This window comes from Magnolia sinica, chromosome 13 (assembly GCF_029962835.1).
Source record: "Magnolia sinica isolate HGM2019 chromosome 13, MsV1, whole genome shotgun sequence".
In the NCBI taxonomy this organism is placed as follows: domain Eukaryota; kingdom Viridiplantae; phylum Streptophyta; class Magnoliopsida; order Magnoliales; family Magnoliaceae; genus Magnolia; species Magnolia sinica.
Window position 1 is genome coordinate 61,189,334 of NC_080585.1, and position 10,090 is coordinate 61,199,423.

Here is a 10,090-nt window from a genome sequence, read left to right on the forward strand (position 1 = left end):
CGATCCGAGAATGGGGCACTAGGAGGCTGTCAGCGCCAGATTCGGCAATCGAAAATTTTGTGAGCCCATTTTTCGAGTTTGGGGTGTGACAATATAGACATTTGAAATGAGGAAAGGTGAAACACAACCGTCCGTTACCCTTTAAAGTTCCTCATTTTCAAACGATCAATACCAACCGCCTTGTGGGCCATATCAAACTGATTTAAATATAATCCGTTGAAGGCAAGATTATAATCACGATCCTAAGTCTGTATTTGTATTCGGTTGTGTTAGCCACCATAGTGTCCTCAATTGGTGAAAATTTTACAAGTACAGACTTATGACATTGGGATTAAGAGGATTGCATGCAGTTGCATTCGCGTTTCATGCAGATGGTGACGAAAACATAAATGATCACCGTCTGATAGGAATATGAACAGGTGGAGTAAATGGTGTCAGTGATGTAAAGCTGAAAGACTCATTTTACCCACAGGTATTGAGTGTCTTATATTTACGTAATTGACATGTCTTAGCTTCATGTTCAGGAGGGTCACTAACATATTATCATTACTTCCCACAAGAGGAATGATGATGATGTTACATATTCTCGCCAGGATTTAATGGTTGGGCCCATCTTCGTCCTGGATAATTCAGATAATGCCCCTCCCTCAGCAACAGAATTGATAAGTTTTGCCTGATATTTGTTTATGCTCATGAATTGTTTTATGGAATAATACAGTAATGTGAGTATATATCTCTTTTTTTTTTTTCAGTCTCAATTCCAACTCTAACATTGAAATTATCCTGGGTTGCCTACAATTAGACCTTGCCTTGGTAAAACCAGAACCTCCAAGACCATCTGATGATGCCCCTGAATCGTAGGTTGACCGTTACAAGGCTTGGTCTAGATCTAATGAAATGTACTTCAAAATTATAAAGTATTCAGTTTCTGAGTCCATGAGAGGTGTCATGCCTAATGTAGATAAGGCCAAAGTTCTTCTTATCGAAATGGGGAACCGATTCAAGAATAGGATAAAGCTGAAGTAGGTTTTCTTCTAAATAAATTAACCCGCTCATCCTACGACGGAAAAGGAAATATTCGTGAATACATTATAGAGTAGATCAAAGTTGTATCTAAGATCCGCTCTTTGGGCCTTGAAATTACAGATGACCAACTGGTTCACTTGGTCATGAACAACTTACTTCCTCAATACGGTATGTTCCTAATAAACTATAATACTCTAAAAGACAAGTGGACGTTGGACAAACTGATTTCTCAGTGTGTTCAAGAGGAGGATAGGATTAAGCAAATAGGTAAAGAACAAAATATAAATATGGTAACTTCAGGACAAGGACATGGACATGGGCAAAAAGGGAAAAGGAAAATGAACCAAGGTTCTAATAATGGATCCACAGGTCCTCCAACAGGAAATCAAGAAAACCAACCTAGGAATGGATCTAGCCGCAAGTGGGCTAAAGGTAGCAATTACTTCTTTTGCAAGAAGTCAGTCCATCAAAAGAAAGACTGCGTAAAATACAAGCAATGGCTCATAAAGAAGGGCAATAATTTTATTCTAGTCTGTTTTGAATCTAATCTAACTGATGTGTTGGTGAATTCTTGGTGGATAGATTCGAAAACTACTATTCATATATGTACTTATATGTAGCACTTACTACGGACCAGGCCACCAACTGATGCAGAGCATTCAGTATACGTAGGTAATGGTGTTAAAGTTGATGTATAAGAAATTGGAGTCTATGGGCTTAGGTTAGAGTTTGGTTATTTGTTGAATTTGGTAGATACATTTTATGTGCCTTCTATAAGGCATAATTTAGTTTTCATTTCTCGTTTGGATAAATTGAGATATTCATTTCAATTTGAAAATAAAGGATTTAGTATTTACTTTAATTCAATTAAAGTTAGAACCGGTTCTATGGTGAACAACTAATACCACTTAAACTTGATTGCCTCACACATCTATAATGTTAATGTCTTATATGGAAATAAAACAGGATCTAAACGTATAATAGACTATGAGAATTCCTCCATGTTGTGGCACATGCGATTGTGTCATATATCTCGTGAGAGATTGGACACGCTTGTGCGAGAAGGGATTCTTCATCTCTGAACTTCTCCGACTATACAGTGTGATTGATTGCATAAAAGTAAAACAGACTAAAACTAGAAAGAAAGGTACAATGAGGAGTGTAGGACTCTTAGAGGTGATACATACAGACATTTGTGAACCATTCTATCACGCTCTAAACCCGAAAATTGGATTCATAGGAATCCCGATCGCCGAATCCAGTATCCACAGCCTCCATAGTATCCCATTCTCGGCTCCCAGCGCCCATATGCCAGGTTCCGATCTTGGGATCCTACAAGGAGGATTTTCCAATGTACATTTTACTCATAAGAAGCATAACCACAAGTATACCCAAATCACAAAGGTAACATCATCATCACCTATCCACTAATATAAACATTTGAATACAGTGCTGAAAGGGAAATATGTATGTCAAAAATCAAAGCTTCAAAAGTCTACTGCATGCTCCAAGCTCAACACTGCTACGACCTAACGCCACCTGTACACATCTATCGTGTATAAGCTTATAGAAAGCTTAGAGGGTGGTGAAAGTGTGTGCACAAAGTAAGTGCCAAGTAAGCAATATCAGAGTAATCAGAGTAAGCAAAAATACCAACAAGCCTATAAATCATACAATATCAAAAATACCGGCAAGTTCATAAATCATACGATATCAGAGTAATGCGAAGACATGCTAATAGGTCCAGGAGTCGTACAATATAAGAGTATGCAATACAGATCAATTATGCAAATGAGGAGTTATAGAGAACCAAATATCAAATGCCGTATTTAGACCATATAAATGCAGAAAGACAGTAACCCAAAATGTCATATGCTGCGAATGTAATGCAATATGTGGTGCGAATGGAATGACCATCCTAGAGTGTGAAGTCAGGATGATAGTACATGGTATCGTAGGTTATGAGGTCTATCACAAAGGACTTCTATCCAAACCAGTTCCATACCCAAATTTGGATAGTCAGATTCAATGTGGTAAACTCCTGATCTCAGGTTAGTCACGCGCCCCAACCAAAATCCTGCCCTTTGCGAAGATACACGTAACAAATAGTTGTATACTACCAGCCCGAGTGGATAGTGAATGAATAATGAATGAGTATGAAACTCTTGCTCAATAAGTCCACATATTAGTACAGTTCATCTTTGGGATCATCACTGGGGTCTAGTACACTGTACATGCAACCGCCGCCCACTGATGCGCAACCATGCAAGTGGAAGAGACCTCACCATCTGCCTGGCCAGTAGTCAGTCAATATCTACCCGGCACGTCAATAGCGAACCCATTTACGAGTTGGTCAAACTCAGCCGAGCTATGCCTCCTCACCTCGGGCGGGTAAGGCCACACCCCCTCCCAACCGACCACCACACAGTGGGAGATGCGGCCTCCTGGTATTCGGCACTCAGGCGCTCATGTATCCACTTGGTCTCGACATTGGGGCGTCCTCTAGTACCAAGAGGGTTTAGGAATTTTCACTCAGGGCCATCTATGGCAGCCCGATGCTAATAATAGATTTTCAGTGTCCCATCTGGCTTGTGGAGGCTACGACCCTGATGTCGCTAAGGCGTAGAGTAATTACATTGCAAGATGCATGAGTCATACAATCCAGTCATACATCAATCCTGCGCATACCGTGTGCTGATGTGAGATAACCTCTGCCTATCTGGGAGTCTCATAACAACCTGCCCAAGGTCATATGCAATGGTCAACCATATCTCATAACAAACATGCAGATGATGCGTATGGGCATGTATCATGATGCTGTGCTGTCACATACTCATAATCGATATCAATAACCGACATAAATAATCGACCTTAACAACGTGAACATTTAACCAACATTGCCCCCAAGGAATGGCCTACATAGAGCCTAACATATAGTGGACCCATGGCCTCACAAGAGGGCCAAAAAAATGCAACACCATGGGCCTCACTCAAGAGCGTAATACACATCACGATGGGCCTTTTACATGGGCCTAACATACATCACAATGGGCTCCATAGCCTGGCCCTCAAATACACCACATTAGGCCTCATACATCATAATGGGCCGCGTCACATGGGCCTCATATACATCACAAAGGGCCTCTAACACGGGCCTAATATACATCACAAAGGGCTCTATAGCCTTACATACATTACATTAGGCCTCAACAATCGAAATCGACCTCGATAATCAGAATTGACCTCGATGATTGGCTTCAACAATTGGAACCGCCCTCGATAATCGGAATTGGCCTTGACAAAATGAATTAGCCTCATCAAATGGAATCGGCCTTGACCATAAAAAATCAGCCTCAACAATGGAATCCTCCTCGACAAACGGAATCGGCCTCGACCAAGCAGAATCGGCCTCGATAATCGGAATCGGCCTCTTCAATCGGAATCGAATTTGGCCTCGATAATCTAACTCGGCCTTGACAATTGGCCTCGACAAATCGAAATCGGCCATGATACTTGGCCTTGACAATCGGGATCGACCTACGCAATTGGCCTTGACAGATCGGAATCGACCTCTATACTTGGCCTTGAGAATCGGAATCGACCTATGCAATCGGCCTTGACAAATCGAAATCTGCCTTGATATTTGGCCTTGACAATCGAAATCAGCTTATACGATCGGCGTTGACAAATCAGAATTGGCCATCGGTCATGATAATTAGCCTCGATCGCTAATCGACAATTGGCCACGACAATTGGAATTGATCAATAATCAACCTCAATGATTGAAATCGGCAATCGGCCATAACAATCGGAATCGATCGATAATCGACCTCGATAATCAGATGAACAAGGCCTAAAGGAAGGTCACAATGTGGACATTAAACTATCATTGCCCATCAATGTGGCCATTTAACCTACATTACTCCCAAGGAGTGGCCCACATAGAGCCAAACGTATGTGGGCCCATGGCCTCACACAAAGGCCTAATATACATCGCAATGGGCCTTATCGCACGGGCTTTAAATACATAACAAGTGAGCCTTGCATATGGGCCCTTAATACATTTCAATGGGCCATGACCCATGGGCCTCAGTACATCACAATGGGTCGTAACCCATGGGCCTCAAATACAATAAGTGGGCCACATCAATGGACCGCACAAATGGACAATGCAAAATAGGTGGATGGCGTGGAATATAATACATACATCAAAGGTGGGATCCACGTACACATGGGCCACCAACACATACATCAAGGTGGCCCCATATTCATCAGGGTCCACGTCCCATACATATGGACGGTGGGGGTATACAACACATCAAGGTGGGTTTCCACCATCCAAATAGTGGATGATGGAGATATAAAATATATACATCACGTGGGGTCCACGTGTGCAACAGATATACCAAGGTGGGACCCACACGGATGAACAGTTAGGATATAATTCATAAATCAAGGTGGCCCATACGGTGGACAGATGGACAACATGGATATATGGCACATGCATTAAGGTGGCTCACGTCCATGTAATGGACGGTGTGAATAAAACCCATACGTCAGTGGGTCCCACACTAATCCGTACAATCAAGGTGAGACCCACGGAACTTTGTGATGTATTATTATTATTATTTTTTTTTTAAAAAAAAAGAAAAACAGTCCAGCGTCCAGGCCTGTATCAGGGTGGAATCCACCGTTTTCAAACGGAAGGACGACTGGGATGTAAGACGTGTATTTCAAGGTGGGTCCCATGGAAATGGACAGCGTTGATGAAGCACATACATCTCGGTGGATCCCACATAATGGGCGGCTTAGATAAAACACCTGCCATAAGATCCAGACCCAAAGGCTTGCTGAGGTCAATCCAGCAGCTATGTGGATGGTTGGATATACAAATCCATCACGATTGGAGTCCAACCGTCCCAACCATGGGTGGTGTGGATAAAACATAAATATCAGGGTGGCCCCACCCCACACGTGCTGAGTGGGTCTCACTTGAAATTTAGATCTATCTCATGCTCTTTATAATGCCATGAAATGATCTCTACAAATGGCTGGATGGTAAGGATTTAACATGGAACTCATGGTGCGCCCCATAAGACTGTCCAGGAATGGGGTGAAGCAGCAGCTACTGCCGGGACTCGCATATGATGAATGGTTGGACATGAAACATATCTGATGGGTGGGTTCCACCGTCCAATGCCGTGGACGGTGTGAATAAACACATACATCACTAGTGGGTCCCACGTAGGGCCCACCATAACGTTTATTTGCCATCCAATCTGTTGATGAGGTCACACAGACCCAGATGAAGAGGAAAAACAAATTTCATAATGATCCAAAATTTCTATTACCAAAAAGGGTTTCAATGGCAGACATTCAATCACACTGTTCCCTGTGATGTGGGCCACCTAAGCACACATATGGCTAATTTTTGGGGTGACCCACCATCCTAAAGGGGGCCACCAAATGCACAGTGCTGATGTCCACACACATCACGGTGGGGCATACGTTTGGGGACCCACGTCCCTGCCCGTCCGTCCACAACATAGCAGGACGCTGCTGCGTGTCCTTTGGACGTTAGCAGCAGCACCTGCTGCTTTCGTTTTTTTATTTTTGGTTTTCTTAAGGATTTTTGTAGGTGGGGCCCTCATCAGGAGAATCCACCCCTCCCACTAGCTTCTACAGCTCATAATAGATCCAATAAGCCCAATATTGAGCATGTTTTGGTGTATAGAAATATCAGTGTATTTCAACAGTAAAGACACTGTTTTCTGTGAAATGGCCCGCCAGATAACCAGATCAACCTCATTTTTCGGCTCAACGCCTAAATTTATCCGGGGAATGGGATGGACGGCGTGGATTACATACGTCAAAGTGGGGCCTGCATGAGTGGCCCACCCAAAATCCTAAAAAAATCAAACTGTTGTGAGTACACCTCACTGTCCGTTCACACTTCACAAAATACGTCCAGCATCCCTGGACGCTGGACGGTTTGAATGTTCTTCAAGGTGGGTCCCACATGGACGTGGTCCACCTGATTTGAATCAATCTGATACTTGTGTTTTCCACCACCATAGGGTAGGTCCACATGACTTGGATGGTTTGGATAAGACATACATCAAGGTGAGGTCCATCCGAGTGGGCCACACATCACACAAAAATGAAAAAGAGAGAGAGAGAAGCACCCACTTCAAGATCTTCCCCTTCAACTTCTACCCTTATGCTCCAATGCCCTTTCGAAGCTTCCTCAACGGTGGAGATGATGATATAAAGGTTGGATTGGTGAGGATCTAAGGTGGAAGATGGTTGGATTTTTTGGGATGGGTTGAACGTCTATGGCTCTTGCAATGGGGAATGAGGAAGAAAGAGGGAGGGGGAGAGAGATAAGAGAGAGAGAGAAGTTATGGCTTGTCATAATGATGTAAGGCCATCATAAATGCCTAGGTAAGGGGAGGTGTTGACTTAAGAAGAGGAGCCATTATTACTTATGTAAGGACATGACATCACCCACCTAGGGAATGGTGTCATAGGGTCAGGTAGGTCCCGCAACGTGCGGTCCACAACTATTATAATGCGTGGGCCACAACTTATGATCTAAGCGTCACATTGCCGCACAAGACGCGGCATTGGAACTGCGGCGACAATGCGTTCATAACAGTACAAGTTTCAAGTCGACCCAACTCAAATATACTGGACACGACTCAAGATTGCATGCAAATGCCAATAATAGATCGCGGGAAGCCGGAATTCGACCGGGACGATCGCGGTAGCCTACGGAACGATACAGTATAGGATACGGGTCTTACAACTCTCACCACCTAATAAAAAAATTCCATTCTCGAAATTTACTATCACATAGAATGAGGCAAGGGGAGAGGAAGCATCGATATAAACATATACAAGGCATAATCAATCTACAAAAAGATGAAGACAGCGCTCTCTATTCTCACCCCTGCGCTCGCAAGATGCCTCCTTAATAGAATAGTGAACCATACTAATCTTCGAATCCCGGATCAGAAATGATCAAAATGGGAACACTATGTAGCCTCATAATCTCAATGGTTGGGAGCTATATCAGAAAATCTCTAAGTTATTCAAACTCGGGGATTTAGCCATTCCAAGTTCTTAACAATCATAGAGTGTAAGGTACCTATCAGCAGATATGTGATGTTATCTTCAGGTATTCCCAAGTTATGCTCTGATACCATCTTCTGTCACGCCCTAAACCCAAAAATCAGATTCACATGAATCCCGATCGCCAAATCCGGTACTGACAGCCTCCGTAGTATCCCATTCTCGGCTCCTAGCACCCATATGCCAGGTTCCGATCCCGGGATCCTACAAGGAAGATTTTCCAATGTACATTTTACTTGTAAGAAGTATAACCACAAGTATACCCAAATCACAAAGGCAACATTATCATCACCTATCCACCAATATAAATATTTGAATACAGTACTGAAAGGGAAATATATGTCAAAAATCAAAGCTCCAGAAGTCCACTGCATGCTCCAAGCTCAACACCGCTGCGACCTAAAGCCACCTGCACGCATCTATCGTGCATAAGCTTATAGAAAGCTTAGAGGGTGGTAAAAGTGTGTACACAAAATAAGTGTTAAGTAAGTAATATCAGAGTAATCAGAGTAAGCAGAATTACTAAAAAGCCCATAAATCATACGATATCAAAAATATTGGCAAGTTCATAAATCATACAATATCAGAGTAATGTGAAGACATGCTGATAGGTCCAGGAGTCGTACAATATAAGAGTACGCAATACAAATCAGTTATGTAAATGAGAAGTCATAAAAAATCAAATATCAGATGTCGTATCTAGACCATATAAATGCAGAAACACAGTAACCCAAAATGTCATATGCTACGAATGTAATGCAATATGCAGTGCGAATGGAATGAACATGTTGGAGTGTGAAGTCGGGATGATAGTACGTGGTATCGTAGGCTATGGGGTCTATCACAAAGGACTTCTATCTAAACCAATCCCATACCTAAATTTGGATAATCAGACTCAATATGGTAAACTCCTGATCTCAGGTTAGTCGCGCGCCCTAACCAAAATCCTGGCCATTGCGAAGGTATATGTAACAAATAGTTGCGCACCACCAGCTCAAGTGGATAGTGAATGAATGAATGAGTATGCAACTCCTGCTCAATAAGTCCACATATCAGTATCGTTCATCTTGGGGATCATCACCGGGGTTTAGTATACTCTACATGTAACCGCTACCCACTGACGCGCGATCATGCAAGTGGAAGAGACCTCACCATCCGCCTAGCCAGTAGTCAGCCAATATCTACCCGGCATGTCGATAGCAGACCCATTTACGAGTTAGTCAAACTTAGCCTAGTTATGCCTCCTACCCTCGAGCGGTAAGGCCACACCCCCCTAACCAACCACGACATAGTGGGAGATGCGGCCTCCTGATATTTGGCACTCAGGCGCTCATGTATCCACTCGATCTCGACGTTGGGGCATCCTTTGGTACCAAGAGGGTTTAAAAATTTTCACCCAGGGCCATTTATGGTAGCTCGATGCCAGTAACAGATTTCGGTGTCCCATCTGGCCATCCACGATATACATGTGGAGGCCACGGCCCTGATGTCGCTAGGGCATATAGTAATCACAATGCAAGATGCATGAGTCATACAATCTAGTCATGCATCAATCCTGCGCATACTGTGCGCTCATGTGAGATAACCTCCGCCTATCTAAGAGTCTCATAACAACCTGCCCAATGTCATATGCAATGGTCAACCACATCTCACAACAAATATGCAGATGATGCGTATGGGTATGTATCATGATGCTATGCTATCACATACTCATAATCGGTATCAGTAACCAGCATCAATAATCGACCTCAACAACGTGGACATTCAACTAACATTGCCCCCAAGGAATGACCCACATAGAGCCTAACATATAGTGGACCCATGGCCTCAAGAGAGGGCCAAAAAAATACAACACTATGGGCCTCACTCAAGAGCGTAATAGACATCACGATGGGCCTTTTACATGGGCCTAACATACATCACAATGGGC